This window comes from Rhodnius prolixus, unplaced genomic scaffold, assembly GCF_049639745.1.
Source record: "Rhodnius prolixus isolate KJV_2025 unplaced genomic scaffold, Rpr scaffold_5, whole genome shotgun sequence".
Classification (NCBI taxonomy): domain Eukaryota; kingdom Metazoa; phylum Arthropoda; class Insecta; order Hemiptera; family Reduviidae; genus Rhodnius; species Rhodnius prolixus.
The window spans coordinates 41,909,267-41,929,298 of record NW_027411624.1 but is presented as its reverse complement, the minus strand read 5'-3'; the positions used below and the strand labels follow the sequence as shown (position 1 = coordinate 41,929,298).

General features: G+C 31.3%; 1 protein-coding gene and 1 long non-coding RNA gene across 2 annotated transcripts in view; one reads left to right on the top strand and one right to left on the bottom strand.

The window, feature by feature from the left end:
• LOC141458372 (uncharacterized) overlaps positions 1 to 19,353 on the bottom strand; it is a 131,958-nt gene extending 112,605 nt beyond the window's left edge. Inside the window, exon 1 of the long non-coding RNA XR_012460906.1 lies at positions 19,001 to 19,353. This is a non-coding gene — a long non-coding RNA (uncharacterized lncRNA). The remainder of the gene's footprint in view (positions 1 to 19,000) is intronic.
• LOC141458368 (uncharacterized) overlaps positions 1 to 20,032 on the top strand; it is a 486,109-nt gene that overhangs the window by 421,557 nt on the left and 44,520 nt on the right. The gene's annotated exons all lie outside the window — the stretch shown is intronic.

Below are 20,032 nucleotides of genomic sequence, written 5' to 3'. Positions count from 1 at the left end.
GTCTTCATTCTTCTATAAAAAGCAATAAAATATAACTAGCGATTAAAATTTATTATCTTTTATTATTAACTCTAAACATTTATGTTGTAATTTGAAAACTAAGCGGCCCCCCCGTAGTTTTTTTTTTTTTTTTTTAAATAAATTTAATGCTTACCAATAATATTCAGATTTTTTGTTTATCCTTTTATTGAAATTTACACCTGTACCTAGAGGGTACAATAAGTAAATGCGATAAGTGTATATGAATAGCGTGGCAGACGCGGATGACGGTCATCCAGTGATGGCCGCCATTAGTCACCCAGTTGGTCACGGGGCCAACGGCGCCTCAGCCGTCTTCGAGGATTGGAGGATAGCCGTAGTTGAAGACAAGTTTGAATCTAAAGGGTTTGGGATGAAATGAGTGTTTTTTGATGAAAATTTTTATATCGGATATTTGGCAAGTTCGGAGATCGAGTGGAATTTCAGAGATCTGTATGTATTGTGTGTGGTTGCTAACATAGAATGGGAGCGTCTACTATGCGGCGGAGTGTTTGCAGTCTATTGATATTTTTTTTAGCTGTTCCTTAAAGTTGCGAGTCCGTAAGTCCATATTGGTGTGACAAGAACTGTATAGAGTCGTCGTTTGTTCTGTAGTGAGAGTTTTGAGCGTTTGTCAAGTAGTCTTGCTAGAAGTTTGTATCGTTTGTTTTAGTTCGACACGTTTAAGTCTCGTATATTTTCAGGTAAGTCTCTTGTCTAGGTACATTCCAAGGTACCGCACATGGTCGACTGGTGGGATAGGTGTATGATGTAAGAAGACAGGTCGGTGGAGTTTGACGTTTGAGTGTAAAGACTATGTATATTTAGACTTAGTTGGGTTAATTTTTTATACGCCAGTTTTCTAGCCAAGGTTCTATTGAGTGAAGTTGGGACAGTGGTGAGCGTACTGCGAGGATAGGGTCAGAGTGTGTGGAGAGAATGGCAGTGACGTCAGCGAAGGTGTAAATAGAGATATTAAGAGGAATAGAGGTATTATTCAGATTGAGATGACAATTTGAACTTCTCTCTATTCGCCCTTAAGATTGCTCGAAAGAATTTTCGAAAAAAGATTATTCGAATCGAAGTTACTAATCTTCATAGTATGTTATATATATATACGAAGTTTCGAAAGAAATCATAGTTAGGGCTTCCGGTTGACAGATAATCTCTTGAGAAAAAAGTTTCGAGAAAAAAAACTAATAAAAAACTTGTTTTCAATAAAGTACCATATCCGGTAAATCGATATTCCTTAAATCCGGAGTGTTTTTGCCTGTCTGTAATCTAATAATAACACTCTCTTTTTTTCCGTCACAGGATACAAGTTTTTCTGAAATGGTTTCGGATTTTTCATCAGAGAAAATTTTTCCAGACTCTGAGCTGTGATTTTTAATAGTACGATCGATCGATCAGTCTGCAGATAATTTTTTCTTTCAAATTCTATTTGCATCAATCTATTCGATAAACGTCATTCACTTAATCGATACACTAAAATTTATCGATCAGCTATAAATATAATGAGGTGTTTTGTTATATATAAATAGGATGGACTTGTTTGCTTAAAAATGTGCTGATTACTTCTTGGACGTCACATCGTTGATAAGTTTTTATTTGGCTGACGCTGGTTGTTTGATGGTGATAACTATATAATAGTTAATTTTGATGTGGGAAATCCAATCAATAAATACATCGATGTTAAAGTTTACGTAGAACTTCCTGAATTGAAAGTGAAAGTAGTTTTGAGGGCTCCCAATTTTTTGTCCAGCACTTCCTGTGGCGTAATTTTATTTAAAATGATGTTTACAGCTTTAATACAATTTCTTTGAATTTTTGTTTCTTAAAGTATCTTATTCGTTATTTTTTTTTAAAAAAAATAACTACAACTTCCTTTTTCTTGTAATGCAATCTTGTTTAGGATATCTGCACTTCCTGTTGTACAGTACACATTATAGACAAATCACTAAACGTAAAACCACAAATTGTTGCTAAACAAAATATCCTATTACAAAGCATTGATTTTTTTTTAAATATCAAATGATCAAGTGACTTGCGCAAAATACACGATTAAAAAGAACCAGACGATTTTTGAAAAATCTAATCGTCATGGTAATGAATGAATTTAGAGTTGTTGAATTTTACGAAACAGATTATTAACATTGCATTGCCAATCTGGAGGCAGTTTGACTCCAAAAAAAAAAAATAGGAATGGTCTCTTGTTTCCCCATATTCTCATAGCTATCCCGAAATGCTCTTAGATATGCAATCCCCACTCTCTCACCATTCGATAGTCACGGAGCTGAAGACCGGTGAAATTCTTAGTTTCTTTTTGCAGATTAGTTTACTTGAATCATATCAGAGTCATTTTGGGCTCCAGATTGGCATTATACGAGTATATTGGCAAATATATCGGAGTCATTTCGACTGCTCATAAGTAGATTTTCTATTATTAAAACCCTTTTCAGCTCGATGATGCCATATTGCATCACTAGTTTAAAATGTATTATTTCATGCTTAATTTTGGCCAAATGATACAATGGGCATCATTTTAGTTTTTTTTTTTTCATGTCTGTTGAGGCAACACAAGTGAGGCACAAAAAATGTGAGGCACATTTTTGCCTGCATTTGTTTTGCATTTTTTCTGTATAATAATTCGGTCCGGAAAGGGTTAACTTGACTCCAGAGTATTGCCTAAATGCTAATTTGATAAATTTACATAATTCTCATAGAAAGTATCAAGGCACAAATAAAAAGCCTCTTTCTAGAATTGATTTTCTGTTCGAATTGCAGCAAAAACTTGTAGAGAATTGGGTAATTTCCGATCCGTGTCCTCAGCGGCACAGTAATTGAAAATATAGCGAATGTAATTTAAAAATATGAAAATGTCCCTGATCAGAAGGCAGTCGTCAATCAGACGACTAGAAAATACTGCAAAATTACAGCGATCCTAAGTTGAAGTTAATTCCTTCTGCGTGAAATGTTAAAGCCGATTTGTGGACAAAATTTGTCTTTTCGTTCTTAATTCCTATTCTTTCTCATCCTTTAATGCAAATTTTATTATTAAAATTGGAAATCATTATAAAAAATAAATTATGGAGTCAATATTAGCAATATTAGCAATAATTGACTAAGTTCGAACATTGGCAATGCAGTGTTAATGCCGGACTTAAATTTGTATTCTATGCAAGAACATATTTATTTTTTTAAACTTATTTCATTCCCAAATAAGAAACGATAATCGTGCTGCGCTCTGTTCTTCGACTTTGATATTTAACCGTAATGAAATCGTGCTGAGCTGATTATCGATTTTCACTTTTCGCTGCAACGTAATCGATTATCAGATTTCGTCGTTAAAAAAAAAAAACTCAAATAAATGTTTCAATATTGTTTTATACATCTAAGTTTGTATGTTTGTAACTGAAACTCTTTGTTAGTAACTGACGTCAAAAAGTTTATTTCCGGTTGAATAATTTAACCATTTATATGTATATAGATATAAATAGAGCACCAGTCTGTTTACCATAGTAACCGATGAGAGCAGAATGTTCTAAGAGTTCGTTTAGGATGCTGGCTTTGCTCCAAAATGATTATTTGTATCATTTATCTAAAACGAAGACCATAACCGCTCTTATGATAGTTTTTTATAAGCTCTATTTTTGTAATAAATAAATAAATAAATAAATGAAAATACGTAGATAAATTGAAACCATTAAATTTGAAAAAAAAAAAAAAAAACAATATTGACCATTTTAATTTACGATGCTTCCTCTCTGGAGCGGAAACAATATTGCTGTGGGGCCTTTCTCGACGTGGCTCAGGCCTTTGATCGAGTGTCTGGCACCCAGGACTATTGTGGAAGTTAAAGAGTGCTCTTCCAACAACTTATTACTTGATTATACTATCATTTCTTACCGACCGCTTCTTTAAGATAAGTTGTGGATCTGCCTCTTCCGGCTACTCTCTGGCACAGGCTGGTGTACCTCAAGGTAGTATCCTCGGACCGCTTCTCTGTATACTGTGTACACATCTGACCTACCAACTGACTCAAACTACTGCTATTCTCTCTTCTAACTTAGACGCCACTATAGTTTCCTCTCATCTACACAAACTAGAACCCTGGGCCAACAAGTGGAGAGTCAAATTCAATACTCAAAAAGTGCGAACAGATAACTTTTACTCTGCGTCGTAATTCTTGTCCTCCTATAAGTTTCAACTCAATTCCTCTTCCTTCTGCTAATTTAGCTCGCTACCTTGGGATGTACATCGACAAAAGACTATCGTGGAATCCGCACACTAAACTGAAAAGACTTGAACTCAACCGACGAAACAAATTACTACTGCGACTAATTGGTAGACAATCTAAGCTGCCACTAGAACATAAAGTACTAATATACAACTGCGTACTCAAACCGATCTGGACTTACGGACTTGAACTGTGGGGATTCAACCAAACTTTCTAATTCACAAAAGATCCAGGTCCTTCCAATCCAAAATACTCCGTCAGATTATGAATTCTCCATTTTATGTCCCTAACTCTACCCTCCAAAACGACCTCAAGATCTCATACGTAACTGACGAATCTAAATATAAATATAGAAAATTCTTTGACTCTCTTCCATTCTGTACCAATCCTCTTGTACAAAATATTGCCTCCTAAACGATTCCAGATCGTCCTCCTCGACGATTGAAACGCTGTTGGCCTCGTGACCAGCTTCAATAGTACAAGAAACTCCAGCGAGAGTGTTGCCGGTTGGGCAGCTTCTCTCCTCCAGCTGATCCAGCCATGAAGTCTTCTTTTATCATATTCACTCATTACATTTTATTCCTTGTAGATTGTGAATAGCAAATAAAAAATTACGAGAATTTTCATAAACTAATTTGGGATAGAATTTAAGAATTTGTCGTATTAATTTTCTCTTTCCTGTACGTAAGACACAAACTGTAAGAAAAGCTAGCCACTTCCTCTTAGTACAATTCTCGAATTGTCGACTCCATAGGAAACAATTCAATACTTCCTTTCCTTGTAAATATCTATTGAAATTGACAACTGCAAAAAAAGACAATCTGTTTTTACTCTTTTGTTTTGGCGGAAATCCGGGTAAAAAGCAGCAGCATCAGCTTGTGCACATCTGTTCAAGATCATTAAAAAAAAAGAACAGAAGTTACAAATATTTGTTAGGAAATTTCCTTGTGTTCACGATCCAATTATGATAATTGTAAAAGGGACTGGAGCTAGGTATTATAGAAGGTTCAGTATAAAGGTTTTAGGGCCCTATCTACGAAATAATGTAAATACAAAGGGGCCCCTCGCTCAATAACATAATAGGCTCAATTTCTGTGAAAGGTACCTCTCGTATTTAGGCTTTATTTTGTTAGCATTATTAATTAAAACTGTCCGGTAGGACAGTTGTATAAGGGTTGATCATCAAAAACTGCAGGAAAAAGCGTAACGTTGAAAAACACCCAACTTTGACAATTTTTTTCTCTTTTTCTATAAAAGATAAAATTCCCAAATTTTCTTTAAATTATAGGACAAACCCTCCTTTATAACTGAAATTTTTTTGCAACAACATAGATCTAATAGATTTCGAGAAAAAAGTTGCCGAAAATGAGCAAAAATGGCTTTTTCAAAAATTGTTGTTGTTCTTCTTCTTCTTCTTCTTGTTGTTGTTGTTGTTGTTGTTGTTGTTGTTGTTACCTTTTTTGTAAACCGCGTACCGCCTAAACGCGTGAACCGATTTTCATGAATGAGGTGTCATTCGATTCGGAATTTTTTGTAGATGTGCCTTTTGGGGGTCTCGACGCTGTACATCGAATGGGAGAGGAGTTAGCCCCCTTTATGTAAGGCCTCCTCCAAAATTATTATTTCTAATTTCTCTGTAAATCTTGGCCCGATTTTGATAAAATTTGGTAGGATGATAGGGTTAGGGCTCCCCTACGTAACATTAAAGCGGCGATCAGCTCTTACACTTGTTAAGGGGAAGTATAGCAATCTTTCAAATTATCGAGACGTGAACCGATTTTCTTGAATAAAGTGTCATTCGAATCAAAATTTTGTACAGATTTGTACTTTAAAAGTCTCGACGCCATGCCTCATAAGGAGGGGAGTTTGCCCTACCCAAATAAGGCCCTTTCTAAAACTATTATTACCAATATTTCTATAAAGCTTAGTCCGATTTTGATAAAATTTAGCACGAAGAAGTGATTAAAGCTCCTCTACGTGGCTGTGAAGTGCCATCATGCTCTTACGCCTACCAACAGGAAGTACTGCAATCGTTAAAATTATCAATGAGTGAACCGATTTACATCAATGAATTGTCGTTCGATTCAAAATCTTTGCCTTTTAGGGAGAAGTCCAGTAATCGCAGTTTATTTTTCTTGCTCCTCTTAAAAGGAAGTACTGAAATCGCAGTTTAATTTTGCTATTTACGTACAAATACCTTCCTATTTTATTCAAAACGCTTTCTCAAAAAAATTGTTATTGAGGATGGTTTGGGGACCGCAATTATAATCGTTCTTTAAAAAGATCTCTACAGTAGTTACGGTTCCGACTTAACGCCTTATCAGGTTATAATGATAGAATTGCTTATACCAAATTTTAAAAAAATCTGTAAAGCAGATATGTAACTTTGCAAAATAGACAAAAAGAAAAATCTATCCAAAAGGTACAAAAATCTCCTTAACAAAAACTTACAGTTTAAAATGTTAAGTATAAGGGTTGATTAAACGCCAAAAGGTACACAAATCAGCAAGTACCCATCATTTCATTTATACTTCATTGATATGATTTAAGTAATTTTACTGCATTAACTTTTCCTTCACATTTTTAGAATTTATTAGATGTCACAGACCCTTATGCTGGCCAGTTCATTCATAATATTTTTTTGTTATAATTATGATAAAATGAGTTCTGAATTATTCTGAGTAGTCACATATACATGCATGTTAAAGTAGAAAAAGACAAAGTCAGAGTCAGCCACTGTTTAAATTTGAATCACGAAGGATTTAAAACAATATTTCAGTCTTGAATTCGTCTTACCGAAATATTCGTGAGCACAAATAACACACAGTTAATAACAAGTAGATTATTCAACAATAATTATTCATTTCTCAATTGTAATTTAATTTAGTCCCCCTAATTTTACTTATAGTAAAATACTGGAATAATTAGCTGTCCTAAAAATATGCAAATCTTATTTATTTTATATTACATATATACAACATTGTGGGAAGAACATCTAGATTGAGAATGTAATTGAAGAAAACTATATTATTTGCGATAAAGCCAGATAATTATTACCTATTATTATAAACGTTTGACTACTTCATAAAATAACAATTACTTTAATCGAAGAATGAACTTAAACCGACGATTTTTATTTAAAAATAAAAATAAATAAAATGAAATCATTAATGTATGTTGGTGTAAACTTTTTTTTAAAAAAGTTTTTGAAATCTTTAGCCTAATTTTTTTTTTCTTTTTAACCTGTAATTAATAGTTTGATTATTATAGATAAATAGATATTACAATCTACAGTCTAGAACAAATATTTTGTAGATGAAAATGGCCAGCATAAGGGTCTGTGACATCTAATAAATTCTAAAAATGTGAAGGAAAAGTTAATGCAGTAAAATTACTTAAATCATATCAATGAAGTATAAATGAAATGATGGGTACTTGCTGATTTGTGTACCTTTTGGCGTTTAATCAACCCTTATACTTAACATTTTAAACTGTAAGTTTTTGTTAAGGAGATATTATTATTAATAATGCCATTATTTGATAACCTTCATAATGTTATATGATACAAATAACTCCCTTATATTGTAAAATTATCTTTAAAGGGTTATTGTTTATAATATAATTTCTTCATTAAGTTAAAAGCACTTCATTATTTTAACTGTCCCGGGTAGGTCAGTTTTGTATAAGGGTTGAGAGCGTTAAAAAAAACTGCACAGAAAAAGCTGTAACGTTGAAAAACACCCAACTTTGACAATTTTTTTCTCTTTTTCTATAAAAGATAAAAATTCCAAATTTTCTTTATAATATAGGGCAAATCCTCCTTTATAACTGTAATTTTTTTTCGAAATAACTTAGATTAATAAGTTTTCGAGAAAAACGAGGCCAAAAATGTGCAAAAATGATACTTTCAAAAATTGTTCTTGTTGTTGTTACCTTTTTTTATTGTAGATTAAAAACGGTGGTGGCCATAATCGATCCACCTCAACACTATGGATTCTCTTAGGCTGGCTGCTGTTAAAGCGAAGCCATTATCGTGGAACTAACCGGCTTCCATCATTGGACTAATCGTTATTCATTCTACTCATGTCTCGTAGTGTTGTATACTAGAACTATGTACATGCACTTTAGGGCGATTTCTTGGACCCTTTCATCTTTTATATAAACTTCGTACATATAAGTCTTACCATAGTATATAGACTTGTAAAATAAATAAAAGTTAGACCTCTGGAAATCGCAGTCTTAAAATATATTTTTATCATCAGTTTTCTGCTTATTTTTATCCATAAAAATCAGGCCGGCTTCATCACATCATCAGCATCATCATTACCACGGAATAAAGAAGCTATTTGTGAATATATATATACATATATAAAGCTCCAGGTTTGCATGAATTCCAACTCGGACAATTCTGCTAGAGTTTCCCTTACCTCAACTGTCCTAGATTACGTCGGCTCCATTACCCTAATGTAACAATTCCATTCCAAGACGGCGGGCATGCGCGCTCGTTTAGGCCAGTTTGGATAAATATATTTTCCGTTACATTTATTGCAATGTTGTCTGCAGGTCCAAATTTATTATTTATTCGATGGTACAAATTGTTCCACCCCATAACGTAATCGCCATATTTGCTGGACTTATCCAGAATAAATATATAAATTTTTTTTTTTCTTTTTATTTTAAATATATTTTAATAAATTCCTTTCTACAAAAATTATACAACTAGAATATCGCAATTAATACCAGTGATAGAGCTATCTTTTCTCTACAATTCGGTTAAAAATTCATTAAAATCTAAACAATACGGATAGAGATATAATCGATTGAAATTTGAACGTATTTCAAAACAAAAAAAATTTAATCTCCTATATCTCATCAACTATTATAACAAAACTATTAAAATTTATACCAGTTATACGTCTAATGTTTCTCTACAATTCGATACAGAAATCATTGAAACCTGATAAATACGAAAAGAGATATAAACTTCCAAAATTTAACCTTCCATATCTCGGTACCTAATGCAACTAGAATATCGCAATTAATACCAGTGATAGAGCTATCTTTTCTCTACAATTCGGTTAAAAATTCATTAAAATCTAAACAATACGGACAGAGATATAATCGATTGAAATTAGATCGAATTTAAAAACAACTAAAATTTAACCTTCTATATCTCATCAACTATGATTACAAGACTATTATAATTTATACCAGTTATACATCTAATGTTTCTCTACAAATCGATATAGAAATCATTGAAATCTGATAAATACGAAAAGAGATATAAACGTTAGAAAAAAAAAATGCATTAACGTGTTATTAATTAAGTTATCGTAAGAAAAAGTCATGTGTTCTATTGGTTATTTTAGGTACTCAGGCCGTTACGTCATTAGTATTACCTCATAAACTGATATTCCAGTAATTTTCTTTTCCACCTAAAAAGAAAACTAATATTTCCACAACGATGTTACCGCTGCATAGTTAAAGGCATTGTTCCAAATAGTGCTCTCAGACCTAGATCTCACGTCTTGTTTATCGTACTTACATGAATAATTTTACCATTCTAAATATTACGTAAGTTTCAAATAGTTTTTTTCTTTCGTCCATAAAGAAAATTAGAAAATGCTATCCAATATATTATGTTCGTGTGGAAAAATAGAGAGCAAAAAAATGCGTGCGAGTGAAAGAAAAATTGATTGCCTCTATTAAAGATAAGTAAGTTACTTCGTAAAGACATAGATTAATATGGCCGTCCCATTATTCAAATCAGGTAGCATCACCAAGTACTTTATGTGAATTTACAGACAATTTTATTCCCAGCCAATTACCAGCTAGTAAAAACCGGAATCACGGACTTTCGGCTTTTGTCTTGTTCATTTTAAACATGGAATTGTCAAGAGAAAAATCAGACTAAATTGTAGAGCTCAATGATAAATGCGTGGTGCAACAACTTAAGTTTAAGCTTCTACAAAATTCTTGCCTTTTATGTGTCACAGACCATTATAAGTTAAATAATAATAGCTTAAAAGGAGCCATACAAAATTGAGGTTTTAGAGGGTATTTAAGGTAACTAAAATACTTAACATAACTATAATCAGCGTCGAGACCGACAACAGTATAATCGTTTATTTAAAACTCAACCATCTATACCTTATTAACTATTATCGCTAGAACATTACTTTTATACAATTTAGGAGCAAACGTTTCTCTAAAATTCGATATAAAAATCATTGAAATCTAACAAATACGAAAAGAGATATAAACGTTTCAAATTTGAATGAGTTTGTAAACTTAATCGAAAACGACCAAAATTTAACCCTCCATATCTCGGTACCTAGTACCACTGAAATATCGCAATTAATACCAGTGATAGAGCTACCATTTCTCTATAATTCAATAAAGAATTCATTGAAATCTAAACAATGCGAATAGAAATATGAACGATTAAAATTTGATGGAATTTGAAAACATCTAAAATTTAACCTTCTATTTCTCTTCATCTATGACTACTGAATTATTATAATTAATAACAGTTATACATCTAATGTTTCTTTACAATTCGATGTAGAAATCATTGAAATCTGATAAATACGAAAAGAGATATAAACGTTTGAAATTTGAATGAGTTTGTAACCTCAATCGAAAACATCCAAAATTTATCCTTCAATATCTCGGTAGCTAATACTTATTTTGAACGAATACGAAAACCTTAAAAATTTAACCTTCTATATCACAACAAATATTAAAACTAGAGTACGGCAATTAATACCATTTATAGAGTTAATATTCTCTACAATTCGGTAAAGATTTAATTAAATTCCGAATAAAAGTAAAAGAGATATAAACGTTTGAATTTTGAACGAATTTCAAAACTTAGATTGAACACGAAGAAAATTTACCCTTCCATATCTCTTTTAATTTTACAGGTAGGAAAATGCAATTTATATCAGCTATAGAGAATACGTTTCTTTACATTTCGGTGAAGAATTCATTGATATCTCATTATTACGAAAAGAGATACAAGTGTTTGAAGTTTTGAACGAATACGAAAACCTTAAAAATTTAACCTCCTGTATCACAACAAATATTTAAACTAGAGTAACGCAATTGATACCATTTATAGAGTTAACTTATTCTCTACAATCCGGTAAAGATATCATTAAATTCTGGCAAGAGGGACAAGAGCTATAAACGTATGAATTTGGAACGAATTTCAAAACTGAGATGGAACACATCGAAACATTAACCTTCCATATCTCTGTTACTTTTACAGGTAGAAAAATGCAATTCATGTCGTTTATAGATAAAACGTATCTTTACATTTCGGTGATATAAACGATTGAAATTTAATCGAATTTGAAAACATCTAAAATTTTACCTCGTGTACTATTTCAGTAACGATGACTACAAAACTATAATAATTTATACCAGTCATACATCTACTGTTTCTCTACAAATCGATAAAGAAATCATTGAAATCTGATAAATATGAAAAAAGATATAAACGTTTGAAATTTGAATGAGTTTGTAAACTCAATCGAAAACATCCAAAATTTAACCTTCCATATCGCGGTAGCTTATTCCACTAGAATATCGCAATTAATCCCATTGATAGAGCTAACTTTTCTCTACAATTCGATAAAGAATTAAGTGAAATCTATACATTACGAACAGAGATATAATCGATTGAAATTAGATCGAATTTGAAAACAACTAAATTTTAGCCTTCTATATTTCATCAACTATGACTACAAAACTAGTATAATTTAATCCAGTTACACATCTGATGTTTCTCTACAATTCGATATAGAAATCATTGAAATCTGATAAATACGAAAAGAGATATCAAAGTTTGAAATTTAAAACAGTTTGTAAACTCAATCATAAACAACCAAAATTAAACCTTCCATATCTCGGTAGCTAATTCCACTAGAATATCGCAATTAATACCATTGATAGAGCTAACTTTTCTCTACAATTCGATAAAGAATTAAGTAAAATCTATACATTACGAACAGAGATATAATCGATTGAAATTAGATCGAATTTGAAAACAACTAAATTTTAGCCTTCTATATTTCATCAACTATGACTACAAAACTAGTATAATTTAATCCAGTTACACATCTGATGTTTCTCTACAATTCGATATAGAAATCATTGAAATCTGATAAATACGAAAAGAGATATCAAAGTTTGAAATTTAAAACAGTTTGTAAACTCAATCATAAACAACCAAAATTAAACCTTCCATATCTCGGTAGCTAATTCCACTAGAATATCGCAATTAATACCATTGATAGAGCTAACTTTTCTCTACAATTCGATAAAGAATTAAGTAAAATCTATACATTACGAACAGAGATATAATCGATTGAAATTAGATCGAATTTGAAAACAACTAAATTTTAGCCTTCTATATTTCATCAACTATGACTACAAAACTAGTATAATTTAATCCAGTTACACATCTGATGTTTCTCTACAATTCGATATAGAAATCATTGAAATCTGATAAATACGAAAAGAGATATCAAAGTTTGAAATTTGAAACAGTTTGTAAACTCAATCATAAACAACCAAAATTAAACCTTCCATATCTCGGTAGCTAATTCCACTAGAATATCGCAATTAATACCATTGATAGAGCTAACTTTTCTCTACAATTCGATAAAGAATTAAGTAAAATCTATACATTACGAACAGAGATATAATCGATTGAAATTAGATCGAATTTGAAAACAACTAAATTTTAGCCTTCTATATTTCATCAACTATGACTACAAAACTAGTATAATTTAATCCAGTTACACATCTGATGTTTCTCTACAATTCGATATAGAAATCATTGAAATCTGATAAATACGAAAAGAGATATCAAAGTTTGAAATTTAAAACAGTTTGTAAACTCAATCATAAACAACCAAAATTAAACCTTCCATATCTCGGTAGCTAATTCCACTAGAATATCGCAATTAATACCATTGATAGAGCTAACTTTTCTCTACAATTCGATAAAGAATTAAGTAAAATCTATACATTACGAACAGAGATATAATCGATTGAAATTAGATCGAATTTGAAAACAACTAAATTTTAGCCTTCTATATTTCATCAACTATGACTACAAAACTAGTATAATTTAATCCAGTTACACATCTGATGTTTCTCTACAATTCGATATAGAAATCATTGAAATCTGATAAATACGAAAAGAGATATCAAAGTTTGAAATTTAAAACAGTTTGTAAACTCAATCATAAACAACCAAAATTAAACCTTCCATATCTCGGTAGCTAATTCCACTAGAATATCGCAATTAATACCATTGATAGAGCTAACTTTTCTCTACAATTCGATAAAGAATTAAGTAAAATCTATACATTACGAACAGAGATATAATCGATTGAAATTAGATCGAATTTGAAAACAACTAAATTTTAGCCTTCTATATTTCATCAACTATGACTACAAAACTAGTATAATTTAATCCAGTTACACATCTGATGTTTCTCTACAATTCGATATAGAAATCATTGAAATCTGATAAATACGAAAAGAGATATCAAAGTTTGAAATTTGAAACAGTTTGTAAACTCAATCATAAACAACCAAAATTAAACCTTCCATATCTCGGTAGCTAATTCCACTAGAATATCGCAATTAATACCATTGATAGAGCTAACTTTTCTCTACAATTCGATAAAGAATTAAGTAAAATCTATACATTACGAACAGAGATATAATCGATTGAAATTAGATCGAATTTGAAAACAACTAAATTTTAGCCTTCTATATTTCATCAACTATGACTACAAAACTAGTATAATTTAATCCAGTTACACATCTGATGTTTCTCTACAATTCGATATAGAAATCATTGAAATCTGATAAATACGAAAAGAGATATCAAAGTTTGAAATTTAAAACAGTTTGTAAACTCAATCATAAACAACCAAAATTAAACCTTCCATATCTCGGTAGCTAATTCCACTAGAATATCGCAATTAATACCATTGATAGAGCTAACTTTTCTCTACAATTCGATAAAGAATTAAGTAAAATCTATACATTACGAACAGAGATATAATCGATTGAAATTAGATCGAATTTGAAAACAACTAAATTTTAGCCTTCTATATTTCATCAACTATGACTACAAAACTAGTATAATTTAATCCAGTTACACATCTGATGTTTCTCTACAAATCGATAAAGAAATCAAAAGAGATATCAAAGTTTGAAATTTGAAACAGTTTGTAAACTCAATCATAAACATCCAAAATTAAACCTTCCATATCTCGGTACCTAATACCACTAGAATACCTTTTTTATTTTACAATTTATCTTTTTAAAAAAGTAATTTTAAAGCAGTCCTCAGAAAGCGATTGAGATAAGCTGTCTTTTAAGATTACATTTTAAAATGATATTCTGTTTACAAACTGCATAATGTTGGTAAAAATATTCCCTGTTTGTAGAATATTCATGAATTAGAAACAGTTTTCAAAATATCCACTTTTTGTGTTAATAAAAACATATTTACCTCTGTGCTAAACTATTTCAGTCAATGGTGAATTCTATTATTAATATTTCAATCTGTAATAATAATTGGTTTTATAATTTGGCACAGCTTCCTTTGTTAATAAGTAAAGATACGTATATTAGATGCTAATGGCAGTGACAAGATATTATTTTTTGTTAGCCAGCACGAAAGCTAATAGTGATAATTCCAAGGTTGTTCACTGATAGACGGAAGTTGTTTAAAAACCAATATTACTTGCATTAGTCGCGCTTCCGTTAATGTTAGCTATAGTTAGTATTCATTTTTGCCCCCTCCAATGAATAAATGTCACTTTTTTGTGTGTGTGTGTGTGTGTGTTATCCTCCATTATCTTCCTTATTGCGCACCTATATATGGGCACTTGTAGCCATAAGAAAATTTAAAATAATAAATTCTCAAGGAGTTTAAATTTTTTTAAAAAAAAATGTAGGTTATTTAGTTCGCGAATATCTTGGTTTCACTTAATTCCTAAACTTTCACTTCTTTGAGTTAACATAAAGACAAAATTGCTCACCAAAGCTACAGATTCAGTAAGATTTCTAGCCTCAAACCTTTATATTGTCTTGTTTCTAAGGGGGAGGGGCCATCTACTGGGGAGCATCTTCCTGTGAATGTCCATGACACCACAACTTCCTTTTCCATATTTCCTCTTACGAATTCTTGCTTAACATCTCCATTGATCTCGCTATTTCTTTGGGCATTTTATCCAATGATACATTATTATGTTAAAATTAGGTTGTCTGGCCCTAAAAACGCGCGGAAAGACCTGAGCCTCCAATGCGAATATACCTAGATCCTCCCCAAATTTCTGATCAGTAATCAAATATCCTAAACCTATACCTGGTCATTCAGGTACATAAGGGAAACGAAGCGGCAGATTTCTTATCGTAATCATAGGTCAAGAAGTCTTGCATACTGGGGTGCATTAAAATGATGTGATGATTGCTTTTATTTGATGATAAAACCAATTTATCCCTGATTCACCCACAACCATTACATTACACTACATGTTTTAAAATCTTCAATTATTATTATTATTGTTATTTGCGTCACCAACAACATTTTTCGCAGCCATAGGACCTCCTCCCAAAACATATATTTCTGGTGGAAAATTAATACTGAAAACTGTTAACAAATAGGAAAAATTGTAACTTTGATCTTAAATATTTCAACAAATATTTGGGATAACAAAACAGGGTTAACGTCATTTTTCACACTTATGTAGTTTTCATAATCATTGTCAAAACAAGTGGTCCTTATGAAATCCCAATCAGGTTTTTAGTCGTAACTCTGCCAAAAATAAAGATACAGCATGGCGGCTGGAAAATTTAAAAACTAAACCAAAAAAAAAACATATAGTTTACTTCGTGGGTTTTTCCGAAATTCTGCTTTCCTAAAATGTTATTAGCGATTGGTGCGTTTTAAATGGATCACCCTGTATAATATTGTTGCATAAAAATATGTTACTAAAATTCCTAGTTGGGTAAAATCCAATGAATTTTTTTGTTGTTGCTTACTAATTTGCAGGAAGAGAAAGTTGTGAATCTATTTCTCACCAGATTTTTTTTAATTTTCTCTATTTTAAGATTGCCGGTGGTGTGGAGGGGGCGGATGAAGTACTTATTCACCGAACGTGATCTAAATAAAAGGTAACACAGTTTGGCAAGACTTTTAAACTGAATAAATTTTCATAATTTCAATAATGGAACGTGCGTTATCATTTATAAAACTCCCCAAGTCTTGAATTGCTAGATTGCGTCATAGAATTTCTTTTACAATTCAATTGAGCTTTATATATTATTTTAAGCTGTAGAAATAAGATTAGTGGTTTGTTTTTATGAATGAACTGTATAGTTTATAGTTCTTACCAATATTATCATAATGTTTTTTTGTTATTTCTCTAATAGTGTGTACAGGTTAGCCTAGTTCGAACAGAGATTTCAGCGCAATGACCGTTGTTGATTGATCAGCCAAATTTTTGGAATTGTTTAATACAAAATTATAAGGTGTTGTTTTCACTTTTGCCAATGGATTTAAATTAATTTTTACCATGTTTTAAGCCGGAAGTAGCTAGTCTCCTTCCACCCAGAATTTCTTCTGTTACTTCCGTTATTACGTTCAAGTCCTGAATAGTCTCCCATCATTGAGAGATCTCCGACTGACTTTTTACGACCCCTGACACTTTCGGTCAATTGCTAGGCAATCATTTGTTTGTTTACGCGGGTTGATTTGGATTTTCTAATTGTGGTGGATAATTTATATTCTATCTGTATTTTTTTTTCAATCACGCATTGGACACAAAAGCACAATTTAAATGCTATCTATAACCTTTAGTTTGGATCATTACAGTTCTAAAAACGCAAATGACGACAAATGCTTTCGTAGTATTTGAGAAATAAAGCAAAAGTGTTTACAAAAATATCAAATAAATATTTATTTAACAAGTGTGGAAAGTAGTACTTTTCCTCACGCGAGGCAGGGTTTGCACGCACGAGCGAGCGAAGCGAAGCGAGTGCAAGTGCAAATTGCCGAGTGTGAGGAAAATACTTAACACTAGAGTTAAATATTATATTTTTTCTGCAACCATTTATTAACTAATAAAATTAAAAATTTCATTTTTACAGTCTACAAAAAGTAATTTATTTATTATAAACATTTATTGTTATATTACAATTATTTACATTACTTACGTATTTACATTACTTATTACATTTTCTGCTGTTTCTTTTATTGATGGAGGAGTGTTTTCTAAACAGGAATCACTAGAATCCATTTTAAATTTCTATAAGGTAACACTATAACCTTTTTAACTGTTATAATTAAAAATATCTAATTATTTATTAAAGTATTATTTTTATTTCTATATTCCTTTCAATTTTTATTTTATTTTTTAATATTCGTTTTTTAATTATTTAGTTACGTTAAATAAGCTTTTTAAAGTTTTACAGAAAATATTTATGTTAATAACAAAACTTCTTATATCAAGGAAGCACAATAAAGTTTTTCCACACACTAGTGCGGAAAGTGACACTAATGGGAATTTCCCCCCACTAGTGTGGGAAGTTGGGCATTACACAGCTGATTTTAATTGAGTAATGAGAACTTCCCTACATGGTTGCAGAAAAATGTATAATTTTACTCATATTTTGTTTGTTAAAAAAATCGACAACCCAAAGCAAATAACCATATTTAGATTTTTCTTCAGATAAAACACACTTTTGTTCAGGTTTTGTTCAGGTTATGTTTGTAAAAAGAGGACTTCCATAGCCACTTGTTTCGTCCCGTTTTACCCCGTTAAGCCCAACTAAATTTTAAAGATATTTAGTTTTGAATATATTCAGTTTAAAATTTTTAAACTTAACTCTTGTGCAAATGGACATTAGTGACCCAAGAGCTGGTACTAAAAAAAAAAAAATGAACAAAATTTGACCCACGTCTCAAAAAGGTTCGCCATTCCTGGCTTAGTTACTAAGTGCCAGCCTGTAACATAGTAGTCCATCCTATTCTGCTGGGTAATTGCTATCCTTGTTCCATTCTTGGTTTTTATGGCTAGGCGACTTAATGATGTTTTAAACCTTTTTTTTTCTGAATACGATTTCTGTAGGGAGAAGTAGATTAGCCACTTCCTTAAGGAAACTTATCGTCTTTGACCTGCATCCCAGCCTAATTAGACAAACAGCACCAGTAATATCCCTTTACTAATACTACCCTAAAATCACTCTACGCAACAATACACTCTAGATCAGCGTTTCCCAACTACTGGTGGTACGCAAGTTGCTGGTTGGTGGTACGCGAAAAATAATCGAAGGACATAAAAAAATAAAGCATAAAAATATCATAGAAACCTTTTTTTCCTATAATTTATAATAATTATTTTAATTAATAATATTATACAGTAAAGTTGTTAATATGTACAGTAATAAGGTTAGTCTGTCTCAAGACATACGAGAAAATATTATTATATCCCAAAACCCGAAAACACAAATGTTAATTGGATTTCAAACTCCCTTCTATAAAGAAAATTTAGGAAAAGCTACATTATTATCCAATAAAAGATAAAGAAAATTTAATAGAACTATCATGTGACAGAACTTAAATTATAACTGTGTAAAAATCTGCTTAAAGAGACTTGATTGTAATGAGTAAGCTCTATCCAAGCAACATTAAATTTAATTAGTACTTACAGAGGTAGTTGAATGCTTAAAAGAAATTTGGGCACAAATATAATAATCTTAAAGAAGATCTTTGTAAATTAATTAATAATCTTGAAGAGAAAAATATGTACGCAATTTTTAATTATTTAAAAAAAGTTTTAAAACTATGATCTTACACTTTATAAAGTTTATAAAGTGAACATGAACTTAACTCCTTTGTAACAGGTACATTGGTATCTCCATACAAATAAAGATGATAATAATAGTAAAATAACACACTCGGGAATAACAAATTTCACGAAATAGAAACATTTCTTCGAAGTGGTACAATTTAGCATCATGTACTAACTACCAAGTGGTACGCGAGCCAAAAAAAGGTTGTGATACGCTGCTCTCTAGCTCAATAACTTTTGACTTGAAATATTTTTACTTTTAAATCTCAAAAGAATTCTCTAATTCTCATGGATTATTCAAATCGTTTAAAGTTAGGAAAAAATAGAGTACAGTAAAGACTATTATATCAGGTAACAGTGTGACGTCAAAAGAACCCCACCTTAAATAAAATTTATTTTCATTGGCAAAATTTTAAACAAACGAATTTGAGTGGAACTGTTATTAAGTAATCGTTCTAAAGGTTAATAACTACTTGTCTTTAAAATCGGGGAATTTTTCAGACATTCAATTATTACCATTTTGGCATCCCTGCGGTTATCTCAGCCGAACAATATTACCACAACATTTCACTGGCTGCCCTAACACCGCCGTACGCATAGGGCTCCGCTGAGATAGTTGATTTTTTTTTTTTGCAAAAATATTTGTCTTTAGCCAATCCCCAGGCAAACTTGGAAACACTGATATCTCTGATGAACATTTTGCTATAGAGATTACGATCGTGTAATGCTCAGTTAGTAGTGAAGTCAAGTGGATTTTATTGGAGATGAAAGATCTTCAGTCTTCTAAGGATGCTGTTGTTTTTGTAAGTGCATGATACTTCTTTGTTTATTTTGTTATTAAATAACTGGTGGAAGTGGTGGTAGGTGGTGGTAAACTGACGTAATATTT